General features: G+C 40.7%; 1 non-coding gene across 1 annotated transcript; it reads right to left on the reverse strand.

Moving 5' to 3' along the window:
- Nucleotides 1–13826: 13826 nt before the first annotated feature.
- On the reverse strand, nt 13827–13903 carry TRNAS-CGA (transfer RNA serine (anticodon CGA)). Its single transcript has one exon. It is a non-coding gene; the product is annotated as a tRNA-Ser (tRNA).
- Between the last annotated feature and the right edge of the window lie 1614 nt (nt 13904–15517).

Below are 15517 nucleotides of genomic sequence, written 5' to 3' on the forward strand. Positions count from 1 at the left end.
GAAGGCTTTAGCATGAAACCCATAATAATGTTCTCGCAATACCAAGAAATGGGTGTGGCTTTTCCGCTCAGTCATTTGAAAGCTAAATAGAACAGATGCGGTGCATTTGATGAGGTCCTAATGGCACTGATAATGAGCGGTGGTGATAGTAGTTAAAATGATGTAGAACTGGAAATCGCTTTCTCTTAACATCAAACGGAATAAAGTTTGACGGCAACCGTCCTATTGAAGAGCGAAGGTATCTGCAGGAGACGAGAAAAGGCCGTGGAGGGCGTTATCTGGACTCACAGATCGGATGAAGTAGCGGTCGGAAGAAGGATTATTATTATTATTATTATTATTATTATTATTATTATTATTATTATTATTATTATTATAACAGGAGGTACACTTCAACTCCGCTCATTCAAACGAAGCGCCAATAAAGAACTCTCTCTATCGAACATAAGGTGAAATTGCTACTACATGAAGGGACATTAATCAGAAGATGTCACTACTGAAGTATTGAATAATTGTGTTATTGTGAAGTTGCCTAAACTGAATGAATTTATTTGCTTTGTGTTTGTTTACTTCAAGAAGTTTGAACATTTCTCCATAGATGTCATTACAAAAACGGAGGTCAAGGTGCAATGTAAAAGAATTTGTTTTTGAAATAAATTTTGTGTTTACGGGTTTTCTCAAGTAAATTAACTTTAATTTGTTTTTGTATAGCCTATATTTCAAAGTTTGCAACTCTTCCTTCTTGTTCCGCCAGTTTTGAATCTGGACAATTGGAATTTTCTGTAATTATTTTTCAGCCTATCACAGGCTTCTTGTTGCTTTTTGGGTGTAACTTTTGAATTTGCCAATAAAATTGAGAGGGTGTGCCCGGATTAGTCCAGAATCCTCTCGAGCCTTCCTTTCGGGTATATAAGCTGCGGCTTTTATGGCTACCTTGTCTATTGATCGCCGTATTTCTGAGAGTGTGTGTGTACGAAGACAGGAGGTGAGGCGCCTCATTCATCGCCAGGCAGACCAACAGCCAAGGTAATGACCACCAGACTTATTTTTCTGTAGCTACCTCCGCAGACTTACACGAGGAGAAGGTTCTTATTTCTAACTATGCAACCAACCTTTTCTCAAATGTAAATTTTCGTTCAGCTAATGTAAAATGTCATAAAGTCCTTAACTGTAAACCGGGGATAGAGAGTGCGTTACCCTCTCGAGTTCCCTTTCAATTTATTTTGAGGTGATTGCGATTTAGTAACTGTTTTTCTTTCCTGTAATGTATTAAATTAACCTTCATTTGAGTTACGTCAGTAGCTTGGGATTAGCCCCTGTATCACTGGGCCGAGAGCCCCGTTAGGATTTTATTTATTATCCAGGAGTGCAAGTATACGTCTCCATTCATTTTGTGTTTGGGCCATTAATTTAACCTGCACCAACTTTTGTTAATTGTTAATTGCGCCTAGAGAGGCCAGAGAATGTAAGAGTTTTGTAATGTTACCTTAAGCGGGCTGTTAGAAATTGATTAATGTCGGAGAGCATGTAGGCTCTTTTCTGAAATTCTTGTATTATTGAGGGGTGCCTTTGGAAGGCCGTAAATTGTTACTGTTGGATCCTAGTGCTCGTGAACACTGTGTATTGGGGAGATATCGCTCCTTATCTGACTAACGCAATATTTGCGAAAATTGTAAATTTGGAGCCTGAAGCTCAAAACTTGTAAATCTGGAGTCTGAAACTCAAAACTTGTAAATTGGGAGCCTGCAGCTCAAAACTTGTAAATCTGGAGCCTGAAGCTCAAAAATTATAAATTACCGATTGTTGGATTTTCCAATTCTTGTTTCAAGATTGCTATTTGTACCTGTCATATTGTTATTTCACTAAGTGAAGGACTGTTAAGTTTGGTTTTGGAGAAGAAATATAACATTTTGAAGTTTTAATTCAATTTTTGATATCGTAGTTAGACCCATTCAACACCAGCACCTTATTTCACCTCTTTCTGCTGCACGGATAACCCCGTAACAATTATTATTATTATTATTATTATTGTTACCGCGTTTTGATGGTAGATAGAGGTGTAAGAAGGTGCGGGCGTGAATGGGTCTCAAACTACGGAATCAAAGTTAACGTAAAATTTAACAAGGTTATATTTTCTTTTCAATATTAAGTAATAACAAAGAACAGGTACTTAGTAGCCGAAACACAATTTGAAATGTACAATTGCAGGGATTACAGAGTTCGGGCTTCGAGCCCTGAGTTCACAATTTTTGAGCAACTAGCCCAACTTTCCGATATACAAATTTTAACCAAGGGGCAGAAGACCCCAATCAAACCCTGGAGCACTTGCTCCAAATTACACAGTAAAGCCTCCTCGAGGCACACAACACTCCGTTTCCAAAAGAGCCACTCGCTCTTTCATTTAAGCCTTTCCCAGGCCACACCAAACTCCACCTTCAAGTCGTCCGTCAACGGACATAAACACAGGGGTAAAATACCCAATCTACTGAGGTCTATTAAATGAAAAGCAGGTTAATTAACTGACCTCTAAAACAATTTGAGAGGAGGCGAACTTGCACTCCTAATACACTTTGATTTTAAGACCTACTTTGGCTCTTAGGCCACTGATGCAAGGGCTAATCCCATACTACAGAGGTGACTTAGAAAAGAACAATTTGTTTTACATTATCGAAGAATAGGTTGAGAAAAATAAGTTCACCTCAAAACAATATGAGTGGGAGCTCGAGAGGGTTAGCACTCTCTATCCCAGAATGTAGCTTTACAAGAGAATCGAAGAAAAGAGTAGTTACATTTTAGGAAAAGGTTACATGGTAGAACGCTTCGCACCCGCCCCGAGAGTTAAACTGCTGAGCAAGAAAAGAAAGAATTTATTAATCGGCCATTACCTTATTGCTGACCGCTGCAGAAGAAAGAGGCGCTACCCGCCTCCTGCGATGTACTTAATACACTGAAAGATGGAACAGAAGTGGCCCGGAGACCCAAAAATCAGCAGTTTAAAACCTCTCGTGGAAGGTTCTAGGCGTTAGGGGAATGAAAACACCCGCCCACAATTATTTTATTGGCTAGGACCCCGCAATCGATTCAAGTTGGGGGAAGATACATCTGATTGGATAGAAATTAATTTAAGAAATTCGGGATTGGCTACATGCAAAACAAGGGGAAAGAGAGGGGTATACAGCCAACTTAAACAATAACAGAAAGAAATTTAGCAAAGAACAAACATTTGAAATAAAAATTTCTTCAACAAAATAGTTCTTTGACTCCGCACTAGGTTGCACTATTGTTGATCTTCAGTAGTGTCCTCTAGAAGAGAAAGTTCACACTTCTTACTTCAAGCTAAACAAAAACACATCAAAAGTGACACAGTTCAAAAACTCAAAATTTTCCACGTGGTGACATCTTCTGAGAAAGTAGAGAATTAATAGAGTAGATAAAGTTCAACCTTCCTCCAGAAGAGGAGTTTCAACTGGCGCAACTTTTAAATAAACGGTGTAGAGGTGTACCGCCCGGTACAGACCTCCCCCCCCCCCCCAAAAGTTCCTCCAGGGGTGACGCATGAGATCAGTTTGAAACAAAGTCCAAGTAATGATGTTGATATGAAGATAGATAGCAGGAGCATTTACAAGATTTCTTAATTCAGTTTCAAAATGTTGTTGTTGCAGGTGAATGAAAGTCTTTATGTTTGTAGAATTTGAATTTCTGAAGATAAACTTTTACTACTTAAAAGTGAAGAAAATTTTGCAATGTCCATCAAATTTTGTTGTTGAATTCCCAAGTGTAATTATTGCTTATGGTGACTGTCCATGTAGTTGATGTAGATTAAGTTGGATGGCCAGACCGGCCGTTGCAGCTTGCGTCCAAAGGAGGCCGCTCGGACCCCTCAAGTACCCTGAGATACCGCTCGCCCGCACTATGAGGGGAGCAGAGGTGTTGAAATACGCCGCGCCCGCGGTGAACATATACAGGCTGCGGGCCAGTAGCAGGTCGTGCGCCGCACATCAGCCTTGGCCGGGAGGAGAGCTCCGGCTCGCCGTACACATGTCGTCCTCGCTGGAGAGGAGGGGGCCCATCCCCCTCCCCAGTTGCTGCACGGCGCTGCGCGGCTGCGGGGGCACTGAAACATAAAAGCTCGGCGGCAAAATTGTGTTGGACCATCATCTTTCTTTTGAGGGCACAGGCATGTAGAGAGATTGAGGGGCCAGCGGCGTGCAGATATCCATGGCATTTCATCTAAGCCAGCCACTGTGTGTAGTGGAGCAGGAGACGGGAGCGTGGTAATGGCCGTGACAAGGACAGGATGGCAGTTTAACAATCGGGGGAGGTTTACAAGAAATGCTTACATGTAAAATAAAATAGAAGGAGCAGAATGCCTTAAAAGTGGAACTCCAAAAAAAATATAACCATCATATTCCTATCAAATTATATGAAGCAAGTTGACACAAAATTTACACCGGTTTCACCTGGGACAGGTGAACCCTAAATATCCTCTCGGTGGCTGGATTGCTTACTAACAATGTAACCGGAGTGAGAAAATCGAGAATGATGCATGGCCCATGGAATCTGGGGGCAAGCTTGCCCGCGGGAACAAAATTTTTGACCATAACCTGGTCACCTACCTTCAAAGGGGTGGATCTCCGTCCACGATCATACCTTTCCCTAACCTTTTCATGAGACACTTTAAGATTAGCTTTAGCCTTCTTCCAAAGATCTTTAATGTTATCCGGATCTATTGTCTCGGGTAGAATGTCATTCAGAGACCAGAGGTTAGAGAGCGGCGAGTTGGGAACAAACTTGAACATCAAAGAAGCTGGAGTAAACTTGTGAGATTCATGAACCGCCGAATTCAACGCAAAAGCTATCCAATGCAGGGACGTGTCCCACCTGGAATGATCTTCATGATGATAGGCAATAAGTGCTGACCTGAGATTACGGTTAACCCGTTCAGCCAGAGATGGTTGAGGGTAATAAGCAGAAGTAGTTACATGAGAGATTGATAAGTCAAAACAGAATTTACGAAATAAATTAGATGTAAAAGCCTTAGCATTATCAGATACAATATATTGACACGGACCAAAAGAAGCAAAAATAGAATTTAAGCAGGTAATGGTAGACTGAGCGGTAGCCAGCTTAGTCGGAAATAACCAAGAAAATCTGGTAAAACCATCTACGCACACAAAGATGAACTTGTTAGCATTACCCTTTGACTGGGGGAAGGGTCCTACATAATCGATATACAGACGTTCCATGGGGCGCGACGCTTGATGCGAAGACAAAAGGCCTACCTTGGTGGACATGGTGGGTTTACTGAGCAAACAAGATTTACAAGCTTTTACAAGTTCACGGATTTCACCGTCCATACCTTTCCAGATGAACATTTCACGAATCTTCTCACGAGTTTTAAAGATTCCAAGATGCCCTCCTAATGGGGTCTCATGATAATACTTGAAGATCATAGGTACAAGAACAGCTGGAACGACAACTTTCATCATCTTATCATGCCTCGATGGGCAACATAGAACACCATTCCTCAGAACATAAGGGACAACCTGTTCCCCAGAAGAAAGGGTTTCCATTATCGGAGCCAGCGTCGGATCTTCACGTTGGTATTTCTCAATATCTCTAAAAAGCATGGGAGCATCTGTTAAGATGGCATTAACACCAGATAGCATGGACTCGGGAGGTGATGAACTGTCGACCTGTTCATGGTTCTCAACGTCGTCTGAAAACATACGGCTGAGTCCATCAGCAACAACATTTTCGGTACCTCTAATATGCCTGACATCGAATTGGAAGGCAGAAATACGAATGGCCCAACGGGCTATACGACCAGTACGACGCGGCCTACCCAAGACCCAGCTTAAGGCTTGATTATCTGTTTCCAGGTCGAATTTGACATGTTCCAGATAGAGACGGAACTTCTCTAAGGCGAATAAGACTGCCAAACCTTCGAGCTCATAGATGGAATACTTGGCTTCTTGAGCCGACAAAGTCCTAGATGCATAGGCGATGGGTCGCCTCCCTAGTTCAGTCTCTTGAAGAAGGACTGCAGCTACAGCTGACGACGACGCGTCCGTTTGGACGATGAATTTCTTTGAGAAATCAGGCATAGCAAGGACAGGGGCATTACAGAGAGCTAATTTCAGATCTTCAAAAGCGGCTTGTTGAGAAGGTCCCCACTCGAATTTGATGCCTTTCCTACGAAGAAGGTTTAAGGGCGCCGCTCTATTAGCAAAGTTACGAATGAACTTTCTGAAGAAATTCACCATACCAATAAACCTGGCGATGCCTTTAATGTCCTTGGGAGGTTTAAAATCACGGATGGCCTGTGTTCTAGAATGATCGACTGCTACACCATCAGGTGACACAATATGCCCTAGGAAAGACATAGAGGGCTTAGCAAAGGCAACCTTGGACAACTTAACAGTTAACCCAGCCTTACGAAGGCGATTCAGAACTTCTCGCAGATGATCTAGATGTTCTTCGAAGGTCTCCGAAAACACGACGACATCATCCAAGTAGTGATATAAGTATTCAAATTTGATGTCGGAGAAGACCCTATCTAGTAGCCTAGTGAGCACAGCTGCCCCCGTGGGGAGCCCGAAAGGCACGCGGTTGTATTCGTATAAATTCCAGTCCGTGGCAAACGCTGTAAGGTGTTTAGACTCTTCGGCAAGGGGAATTTGATTATAGGCCTGATTCAAGTCCAAGATAGTGAAGAACTTGGCCTTACGAAACCATGAAAAACAAGAATGAAGGTCAGGAAGGGGCACAGATTGCAACACCACCTTCCGATTGAGAGCCCTGTAATCAATGACAGGCCTGAAGCCTCCTTGGGGTTTCGGGACTAGAAAAATAGGCGATGAATACGCCGACTTAGAGGGCCTAATAATACCATCCTTCAACATCTGATCGATGATTTCTTTCAGAGCCTTCATTTTAGGTGGAGATAGCCTATAAGGTGGAAAACGGACAGGAATCGAATCCGTGACTTCAATTTTGTATTCAATAAGATCAGTAACACCAAGAGTATCAGTGAATACCTCTGGAAATGACTGACATAATTTACGAATACTATTAGCCTGCTCCTCAGGTAGATGTCTAAGGTCTAACAACATCTCATCCTGGGTAGGCGAAATAGAGAAACATGACACAGAATTACACGTTAATAGTGGGATTTTACAACTAGAAGCAAATTTGAATGTGCACGACCTAGACTGGAGATCGAGCACAAGACCAGTGTGAGAAATAAAGTCCGCTCCCAGTATGATGGGGCAAGACAAGTGCTTAGCCACAAACAGTTTGATTTTCCATGTAAACTTAAAAATACGAATTTTGACCAGTAAAGAACCTAGAATTTCTAATGGAGATGTATTAGCCGAAACATATTTAACAGGAGAAGAGTCATAGACAGGTAGTTTACAAACAGATTTCAATTTGGAGTACCATTCAGCCGAAATAATGGAACAAACACTGCCTGAATCTAATAGAGCTGTTATAGATTCGTTATTTATCTCAATCTTAAGAAAAGGAACAGGTGCGGGGATATCCGCCGCAATCCTAAGACACTCTTTGGGGCATTCAAAAGATGTATTCGAAGACTTATCGTTCCCTGAATTCTCGACCTTTTTGCCAGGGGCTGAGCCTTGGGAAGATGGATTAGTTGGCTCAGCCGAAGCCACTAGTCACTTTTGACTGTTGTTGGAAGTTACCCCAGAAGTTGAGCAGGAGGGGGTGCTATTCGAATTGGGACAATTCTTGGCGATATGTGAGAAAGCCCCACATTTAAAACAGCCCTGTGATGAACCAGCTCCATTATTTGCCCTACTAGACTTGATCAGAGGACACTTATTGCGCAGATGGTCAGGCGACCCGCAAGCATAACATTTACGAGGGGTGACTGATCGGCGAGGTGGAGGCCGAGTGTTACTAAAGGAAGGCGGGGTTTCTTTCGCGACACGCAAGGAATCGGCGTATCTAACTCCTTCCGCTGAGACGGCCAATGCTTCAAGTTCCGAGAAAGTTTGCGGGCATGCCGCGAAACACAAATATGACCTGTAGGGTGGTGAGATCCCTTCAACAATAGCTTGCACGATCTGATCCTCAGGGAAGTGGAGAGCAAACACCCTAGTATAAAACTTAATGTCCTGTATGAAATCAGCCAAGTTTTCATCCAAGCGCTGTACCCGATAATAGTATTTCTGAATCAGAGATGACCTCGCGCGGGCAGGAATGAAATTTGCAAGCAAGTGTGCGTGAAAATCTTCAATAGATGACTGTTCAGCAATAGCTCTTACTATTTTATCTGAGAGAACACCAATAGCATAAGGATAGATAATTTGCAAAATTTGACAAGGGGAAAGAGAAAACACAAGGGCGTGATCCTGAAATTCAATTAGAAATCTTAAAAATGAAATTACATCACTGGTGGTGTTAACAGAAAACTTAGAAATACCTCTGAGCAACATTGCCAATGGATGAGGCAAGCTGCTAAACCCGGGTGACATAGTAGGTAAAGGTTTCAATGGTAAGGAAGTTAATTCAGAACGGATGTTACTCAACGATGCACGGCGTTCAGATTCGGTGTCCAATGGGGCCGGGATAGTTTGAGCAGCAACGGTTATCCTATTGACTTCTCCCTTGGGAGGCGCTTCCTCACTACCTGCATTCACTATGGTGGGCTGATCAGATTTGGGAGGAACTTCCCCAGTTAACAATTGAGTGACTTTACTAGACAATTCAGAAATAGTTTCAAGGAGCGTATTAGCTTCCTTCCTCTGAACGTCATTCACCTTTAGAGACAACAGATCATTAACTCTATTTGAAAAGTGATATAGTCTGCCTTGCACACGCTTAATTTGATTAGGAGACGGATCATTTTCATCAAAAAAACTAACTACAGATGCTAGCCCAGAAATATTCTCGACGATCGTGGAAAGAGAGTCATCAATTTCTTTCTCTCCCAAATTGGGGATGGAAATGGGCAAATCAAGGGACTCTCTAAGTTTGTTAGTGTCGATAGCAACCGTGCCTCCAGATTGCACGTTTCTAATAGTTAATTCGTAGATCAACTCCTCTTTGCGCAAATAGTTAAGGAGGAGAACATCGCGAGGGCCGGGCATGATGACGGAAAAATTTTGAACAACCTCAATAAAAAATTTCCAGCAACTGAGAAAATGGTTAGAGTTCGGATCAAAACAGTGTTTAGCCGTCAAAAGGGGCTAAATTGAGACCCATTCAACCACGCTCTGCTACCACTTGTTTTTTTTTTTTGCTAGGAGCTTTACGTCGCGCCGACACAGATAGGTCTTATGGCGACGATGGGATAGGAAAGGCCTAGGAGTTGGAAGGAAGCGGCCGTGGCCTTAATTAAGGTACAGCCCCAGCATTTGCCTGGTGTGAAAATGGGAAACCGCGGAAAACCATTTTCAGGGCTGCCGATAGTGGGATTCGAACCTACTATCTCCCGGATGCAAGCTCACAGCCGCGCGCCTCTATGCGCACGGCCAACTCGCCCGGTCTACCACTTGTTACCGCGTTTTGATGGTAGATAGAGGTGTAAGAAGGTGCGGGCGTGAATGGGTCTCAAACTACGGAATCAAAGTTAACGTAAAATTTAACAAGGTTATATTTTCTTTTCAATATTAAGTAATAACAAAGAACAGGTACTTAGTAGCCGAAACACAATTTGAAATGTACAATTGCAGGGATTACAGAGTTCGGGCTTCGAGCCCTGAGTTCACAATTTTTGAGCAACTAGCCCAACTTTCCGATATACAAATTTTAACCAAGGGGCAGAAGACCCCAATCAAACCCTGGAGCACTTGCTCCAAATTACACAGTAAAGCCTCCTCGAGGCACACAACACTCCGTTTCCAAAAGAGCCACTCGCTCTTTCATTTAAGCCTTTCCCAGGCCACACCAAACTCCACCTTCAAGTCGTCCGTCAACGGACATAAACACAGGGGTAAAATACCCAATCTACTGAGGTCTATTAAATGAAAAGCAGGTTAATTAACTGACCTCTAAAACAATTTGAGAGGAGGCGAACTTGCACTCCTAATACACTTTGATTTTAAGACCTACTTTGGCTCTTAGGCCACTGATGCAAGGGCTAATCCCATACTACAGAGGTAACTTAGAAAAGAACAATTTGTTTTACATTATCGAAGAATAGGTTGAGAAAAATAAGTTCACCTCAAAACAATATGAGTGGGAGCTCGAGAGGGTTAGCACTCTCTATCCCAGAATGTAGCTTTACAAGAGAATCGAAGAAAAGAGTAGTTACATTTTAGGAAAAGGTTACATGGTAGAACGCTTCGCACCCGCCCCGAGAGTTAAACTGCTGAGCAAGAAAAGAAAGAATTTATTAATCGGCCATTACCTTATTGCTGACCGCTGCAGAAGAAAGAGGCGCTACCCGCCTCCTGCGATGTACTTAATACACTGAAAGATGGAACAGAAGTGGCCCGGAGACCCAAAAATCAGCAGTTTAAAACCTCTCGTGGAAGGTTCTAGGCGTTAGGGGAATGAAAACACCCGCCCACAATTATTTTATTGGCTAGGACCCCGCAATCGATTCAAGTTGGGGGAAGATACATCTGATTGGATAGAAATTAATTTAAGAAATTCGGGATTGGCTACATGCAAAACAAGGGGAAAGAGAGGGGTATACAGCCAACTTAAACAATAACAGAAAGAAATTTAGCAAAGAACAAACATTTGAAATAAAAATTTCTTCAACAAAATAGTTCTTTGACTCCGCACTAGGTTGCACTATTGTTGATCTTCAGTAGTGTCCTCTAGAAGAGAAAGTTCACACTTCTTACTTCAAGCTAAACAAAAACACATCAAAAGTGACACAGTTCAAAAACTCAAAATTTTCCACGTGGTGACATCTTCTGAGAAAGTAGAGAATTAATAGAGTAGATAAAGTTCAACCTTCCTCCAGAAGAGGAGTTTCAACTGGCGCAACTTTTAAATAAACGGTGTAGAGGTGTACCGCCCGGTACAATTATTATTATTATTATTATTATTATTATTATTATTATTATTACTATACCAGGGGGCAACTTACCCGGCTATTTAAAATGCGCGCCTTCTCTATGGCCGTCTATGCCTAAGAACCTGAACTTTAAAACTTCCAAAAATTGCCTTCTACGATGGTTAGATGGCTCTACAACCGATTTGTTAGCGCAATCTTATGACTAGACACAAACTAATTACCAGAGAATTTTTTTATATTGAGAGTTGGTAACTCTTTTCTTTGAGGATTGTTTTGTTAATCTACCGAAGTTGTCAACACTTCAGCTGGTTCTTCCTCTATTGTAATCTACCTATCACGTGCTTGCAACTATGTTCTGTAGCCAATCAAACCCAGAGGTGTGTTTCAAAATTCGGCCTATCAGCATATTGTAGTTTAATTTAATCTGGAATTTTCCCCTACGGTACTATATAAGCAGGGCATTTTAGGGTCGTCTTCTCTGAACTGCTCAGTGTTTGATAGTGGGACTTGACGCAGGACATAGAGGGCTAGATAGGCAGGGGCGTGTCCTGCTTGAAGAAGATCCAGCGATACAAGGTAAATGCAGAATTTACCTAAACCTGTGATCGTGTCTGCGGGTAGTTTGCGGGGAAGGTTTCAGACGTTCTTGATGTAATTCTGTATTTTGGTGGTTGATATGCAGAACGTTCTGCGCGGTCTTCGGATTCTAGCTCTATTCACTACTGAGAAGTATGCAATGTAAGAGAACGCGCGTGGTGACCCTCAATCGTCTCCCCTTCAAATTTTGAATTAGGCATCTAAAGTTTTCTACCTCTAAATTTTGAAAATCTTGTTTCGGATTTAAATGTTACTCCTTTTAGTCACCTTCTTTTAGTATGGAGTTTAGTCTCTGTATCAAAATCTGAACACACAGCACACATAGGTTCGTGTTCTTCCATAAATTTTTATAAGGAGTGCTGGTGTCTCGCGTCCTAGCCTGTTGTTAATGGCCTGCTATGTGTAAGCTCTTCCTTTTATTCTTAAGGCCTTGTAGTATGGGTAATTATATCCTCTGTATTCTTATTTTTTAAGGGTAACTGCGTCTTCATTTCGGTTCCATTTCGGAACCTAAATTAAACATATTGTATACCGGTAGCATTGCAAATGATAAGCCCACCATGGGGCTACCGTGTTATGAACACTTTGAAGTGGTGTCACTCTATGGGTAGCCGAATGTAATTACGCGCGTTAAACGCAACTGATTGTCTGTTAGTGGTTTGACCTCTTTAATTTGGAGGTGAGACTCCTATGAAGTGTACCTGCTAGGAGCAATTATGCTCCTTGATACGTAATTTAACGACCTGGAGTTAATCCCAAGTAATTTGTACCTAATTTAGGACTTCTAAGTCCAAGGTATTTTTTTGAGCTGACGAGCTCGTTGTTAATATTTTCAACTGTTCTTTGTTATGCTATTAAATTTTTTATCTCTCAATTTTAAGAAAGGAAAGAAATGGAATTTAGAATTTTGTTATACTAAAAGTTGATCTAAGTAATCCCCTGTCCAGCTATTCACCACAGCCTCTTTCTATTCCTCCGTGAGCCACGAAAATCCCGGAACAATTATTATTATTATTATTATTATTATTATTATTATTATTATTATTATTATTATTATTATTATTATTATTATTATTATTATTATTATTATTAACAAATACATCGCGTTTGAGAAACATCCCGGTTTTAATAGTCATTTACAGTAATGTGATAATATGTGATAATAAATTTAAGACATAATTACCAACAACAACAACAACAACAACATCATCAAGACTACAGCAATTAGTTTCATGGAAAGAAAATACTACTACTTTAACATTCTAAACCAAGCGTCATCATATACAAATTTACACACAACGTAAGTGTATTTCCATTGCATAACAGAACAGCTTACAATACTATACGTTGAATTTACTACTAGCTTAACATTATAAGTGATAATAAAGTAAAGTTAAATCGTAATTACTCAACAACACCACTACAAGAACAAGAGTATACCAAGAAATTTCATGGAAAGAAAATATTGCAAGAAATACTACTAGTTAAACATTCTAAATCCAGCAATATCATATACAATTTCACGCGCAACTTGAGTATTTCCAGTGTTTAACACTACGGCTTATAGTACTATAGGTTATGCTTCATTCATTGGTCGTGAAAATCTACATTTCAATAATAATTTGATTGGTTTTACGTTTCACTAACTACTGTGGTCGTCTTACGCGGAGTTATTCTGGTGCAGTGTAAGTATAAGGAAGGATCATTTACGGGGTAATCACATAACTGAGATCGTAAATAAAGGTTACGGTACTCTTCATATGGCTATGAGGGTATTCAGAGGTTGTGGTAAGGTTTAAGCAGAATAGCCGGGCTTAACAGAAATATTTTCGCCACATATTAAGGACTGGGGCTATGGAATAGCTGATCGTGGAGGGCAAAGAGCACGGAAAAGGGACCCAAGGAACTGTAGCAAGATGGACTGATCAGATGGAGTTGGTTGGGAGATCGCTACATTAAGCGACGCATTTAGCGCAGGCTAGGAGAGCATGGTGAAAAACTTTGCAACCACACATGACATGCCGCCACAGCGGTTTGAATGGAGAGAGAGAGAGAGAGAGAGAGAGAGAGAGAGAGAGAGAGAGAGAGACCATTTAAAAAGACAGCGTGTATGAATATTGAATTTTCACGACCGCATTGTAATCGAAACAGACTTTCAACGTATTAGGTCGTGTTACGTACATGTAGTACGTGTTGAAGAGATGTTAAGTACAGAACATAAATGGCCAGCCGGGCACCAGTGGGATCCGAACCCACAACCTACCGATTTCGCGTCGGTTGCTCTACCAATTGAGCTATGGTGGCCTAGGCCATCTTTGTTCTGTTTGAAAGGATCTGATATACAGGTCTGGCACTGCTGCTAGCACACTGTAGAGTGCGTTTAAGTCGCCCGTTGTGGGGCATGTCAGTGAATATTGAATTTTCACGATCGCATTGTAATCGAAACAGAGCGTGTATGTCTCTCGTAAGACCCCAATTAGAGTATGGTTCCAGTGTATGGGGTCACACAATAGGATTACTTGACACGTGAACCTGAAAAGATCCAAAGGAAATCAGCTCGATATGTTCTCGGCGATTGATTTCCGTCGAATTGCTGCGAATTTTGCGCTGCAAAGACGTGAGACAGTAAGGAGATGAGCTTCTCGACTAAGCAAAATGTCCAGAGAGATGGCATCAAATGATGGTAGTAGACGAATAAGCATGGAGCTTTTAAAGGCGGAAAGGATCATAATATGAATATATAAATGAAATTAAAGATGACAAACTGGGGTAAATATTCATTTATAGGACGAAGAATTAGGTAATGGAATAATTTATAGACATCAATATTCGACAAATTTCGTAGTCCTTTCAAATTATTTAGGATAAGGCTACATAAATAATTGATTGGGAATCTGCCACCTTGGCGGCAGTACTAAATACAGATTGATTGATTGATTGATTGATTGATTGATTGATTGATTGATTGATTGATTGATTGATTGATTGATTGATTGATTGATTGATTGATTGATTGATTGATTGATTGATTGATTGATTGATTGATTGATTGATTGATTGATTGATTGATTGATTGATTGATTGATTGATTGATTGATTGATTGATTGATTGATTGATTGATTGATTGATTGATTGATTGATTGATTGATTGATTGATTGATTGATTGATTGATTGATTGATTGATTGATTGATTGATTGATTGATTGATTGATTGATTGATTGATTGATTGATTGATTGATTGATTGATTGATTGATTGATTGATTGATTGATTGATTGATTGATTGATTGATTGATTGATTGATTGATTGATTGATTGATTGATTGATTGATTGATTGATTGATTGATTGATTGATTGATTGATTGATTGATTGATTGATTGATTGATTGATTGATTGATTGATTGATTGATTGATTGATTGATTGATTGATTGATTGATTGATTGATTGATTGATTGATTGATTGATTGATTGATTGATTGATTGATTGATTGATTGATTGATTGATTGATTGATTGATTGATTGATTGATTGATTGATTGATTGATTGATTGATTGATTGATTGATTGATTGATTGATTGATTGATTGATTGATTGATTGATTGATTCGGGGAAAGTGTACGAGGGTTAAGCATGGCTGCCGTGCTTGCACCTGTCTCAAGTCTCCACAACTGGCAATGAACATCTCTTCCGATCGCGGTGACACTTGTGAACTGCAAAGTGTTAGTGTAATTGTGCTTTAGTTACACATTTACTAGAATTGTACTTACCGCATAATGAAGAATTTAATAATGAAATGCTACACTTTCGGAGGGCTCGCACTGTCACAATTAATGTTTGTAGCTTGCAGTACCGAACAAGTGGGGCACGTAACTGTCAGCTTGCATTCTGGAGACAGTGGGTTCGAATCCCACT

The sequence above is a fragment of the Anabrus simplex genome, chromosome 4, assembly GCF_040414725.1.
Source record: "Anabrus simplex isolate iqAnaSimp1 chromosome 4, ASM4041472v1, whole genome shotgun sequence".
Lineage (NCBI taxonomy): Eukaryota > Metazoa > Arthropoda > Insecta > Orthoptera > Tettigoniidae > Anabrus > Anabrus simplex.